The sequence below is a fragment of the Schistocerca gregaria genome, unplaced genomic scaffold, assembly GCF_023897955.1.
Source record: "Schistocerca gregaria isolate iqSchGreg1 unplaced genomic scaffold, iqSchGreg1.2 ptg000001l___fragment_1, whole genome shotgun sequence".
In the NCBI taxonomy this organism is placed as follows: domain Eukaryota; kingdom Metazoa; phylum Arthropoda; class Insecta; order Orthoptera; family Acrididae; genus Schistocerca; species Schistocerca gregaria.
The window spans coordinates 901156-903991 of record NW_026061697.1 but is presented as its reverse complement, the minus strand read 5'-3'; the positions used below and the strand labels follow the sequence as shown (position 1 = coordinate 903991).

The 2836-nt window shown below is 50.5% G+C and overlaps 1 non-coding gene across 1 annotated transcript; it reads right to left on the bottom strand.

The window, feature by feature from the left end:
- Window positions 1-807: 807 nt before the first annotated feature.
- On the bottom strand, window positions 808-880 carry Trnak-cuu (transfer RNA lysine (anticodon CUU)). Its single transcript has one exon. It is a non-coding gene; the product is annotated as a tRNA-Lys (tRNA).
- Between the last annotated feature and the right edge of the window lie 1956 nt (window positions 881-2836).

Genomic DNA, 2836 nt, shown 5'->3' with positions numbered 1-2836 from the left:
CATCCCGATGCCGAAAGAGAACCTGATGACCAAATTTGGAAATAATTTTATCAACCTGAAGGGGGTCCATAAATTTAACAAAGAAAACATAGAGTTCTGTATCAAAATATGCAGTGTGCACCTGATCCGAATTAATGCCAAAGGTATCTACTAACCAATCATGAATCTCAAGGGAACTAGGTTGCACATGGCGGGTGGACTTGTCGAAAGCAAAACTAACTGTAGCCTGACGAGAAATAACCTGAGACGACATTTTCAAAAACTACGCGGTCTAAACCGCTACACAAAAAACACTGAAATACACACAGAAAGTAACACAAGGAACGAAACAACGACGGAGAAAAACTTACAGAAGGTACAACACTACACGTAAACAACCGATATCCCACTATACGTAACGCTACGGCGAAGCGGAAGACTAGGCACGTCCACACTGCACGGCGTCTGAAGCAGAACTAGCTAAAGAGACGCGGCCTAGCGATACTTCCGCGTACTTCGTCCTTACGGTCGTCTGGATCATCAGACTTCAGCTGACAACAGTTCATATTCCCGACTAATATCTGCAGCTATGGCGACCCTTTACTGCTTGGCTACACATCTGACACATAACCGATGTTCTCTCCAAATAACAACACTTGCATTTCAGAACATGTCTTTCACACATGTCTACAAAGTCACCTTCACCTTCAAATACAGTTTCCTTGCGACTCACGGAGACGTAGGCAAAGTTTAAAGTTGCTATTTCCATTACATCACGTTAATTAGAAAAACGGTAATTTACATCAGCAGCGGAACAAAATTCCGTTCAGCCCAGCGTGGGGCTCGAACCTACGACCCTGAGATTAAGGGTCTCATGCTCTACTGACTGAGCTAGCCGGGCTGATACCTGTCGGGTAGCACGTAACACAGTACTCGTTTGGGTTGGGTGGTCCCATACAGAATCTCTCCATGCTGCCTAATGTTTTCCTAACGTCACACTCGTCACGTACTTCACTTTTATTTCATAATCATTTCTGAGAGGTAAAGGAATTGCATGACAACCTGCAGAGCTAGTGGCGTCAAAATTAACACACATACTTGATGTGACCCAACAGCCGAACAAGTTACTTTCCGACGTTGTTTTAGATGTGCAAGTGCCAGTCAAAAGTCGCGGTGACGGCACTCTGCCGACCATTTCGCTAGTTAACACCGGTCTTGTTGTGTGTGTTTCAAGCTCAAGAGCATCTCCAAGAAGAAGAGGGTCAACTGCAACATTCAGACGGTTTCGTACTGCTCAATTGCTACATTAAAACGGCATGTTTCTTTTTCAGAACCGTAAAAACACGACCGTGACAGGGTTCAAACCTGCAATCTTCGGATCCGAAGTCCCACCTTATGCTGTACCACTTTGGCAAATGCTTTATTGTCTGGCGTGGGACCTGTTGTCTCGTGGTGCGTTTTTTGGCGTGGGCCAATCCGCGCCAGCGCACCGTAAGGCACAGAGGTTCGCACTGGGGCGTATCGCTTCCAGTCGGACGTGCTCACAGGTGAAGTGATGCGTCATATATAGCCTCTCCTTCTCAAGTGGCTCTTTCCGCATTCAAGTGGTGCCGGACGTTAAGCTCGGCATTTCTCGGGCTTGCCCGGGTGTGCCTTGCGACAAAAGTAAGAGCTGCGACCCAACCCGATGCGAAACCGAAGGGTGCGTGGCACAGGGGGAGCTGTGTCGAGGGACGAACATCTGTCCCTTTCTGTTCGCAGGGCCCAGACCAGCAGGAGCCCTGCATGCCGGCGACTTCGTTCGTCGGCGTGGGATCGCGGCGCGAGTCGGCAAGGGCGCTTCGCCGCGCCCCTGGGTAACCGGGGCGTGTTCTGCCAAACCCAGGAGGTGGTGACACCGCCTGGGCCAGGTTAACTGGGTCCAGACCGCCGAACGTCTGGGGGAACGGCCCGCCACCTGAGTAGGAGTGGGTCCTTGGCCGAAAGGTGGAAACTCGGGCTAGTAGGCGGCGAAGGGCGAGAGGTGCATCCGCCTCTCCGGAGTGCGGGGTGCAGTTGCCGAGGAGCGTCGCGTGAAATCGCCGATGACGGAGCCATCGATGGGGACCAGTGCGCTGGCAACGGCGCGCTGAACCCGGCAGTTCGAGAGGGCCCTTGACCTTGGGGCGAAGTCGGTGGGCGAGCTGCAAGAAGTCCCCCCCCCATGCCAGAGGAGCCGGTCCGGGGTAAGAGACCGGCTCCCACCTTTTTTATATCACTCGTAAATCATGGCGACGACAGATACGAGTGATTCGAGTGCGCCTCAACGTGCGTCTACTGCGCCTGATCCCTCTCCTCAGGACGAGCTGGGACAGGTCGAGAATGAGACAGTTATGCAAAGGCTTGCCAGAATAACTAAGCTCATGGAGCAATCTGTAAAAAATGGCAAGATCAGCCAAGCCGGAATGTCAGCCATTAAAAATGAATTGGCAGCTTGGGCCATTGTCCATGCAAAACTAGAAGGAAGGCTAGAAGATCTAGTAAAAGAAAACAATAGACTAAGAAAGCAGCCAGTGAAAATTTGGGCGGCAGTGGCAGCGCTAGCTCCCACCAAGCCCAACACCACCAGAGAGACAATAAACAAGGTAACTAAGAGGCCAGATACGGCAGTCTTCTTGAGAACACTTCCTGGACAAGACACAAGCATAAAGAAAATACAGGAGTTACTCATGAAAACCGTGGACCCTGTGAAGGAAAAAATAAAGATAAAGAGAATCAAACCGAGTAGGAATTCAGTCATCGTAGAAGTTGCCTCGGAAGAGGATAAAGAAAAGCTGTTGAAGAACCAAAAGCTGAACTCAGTGGTGAAATGTGAGCC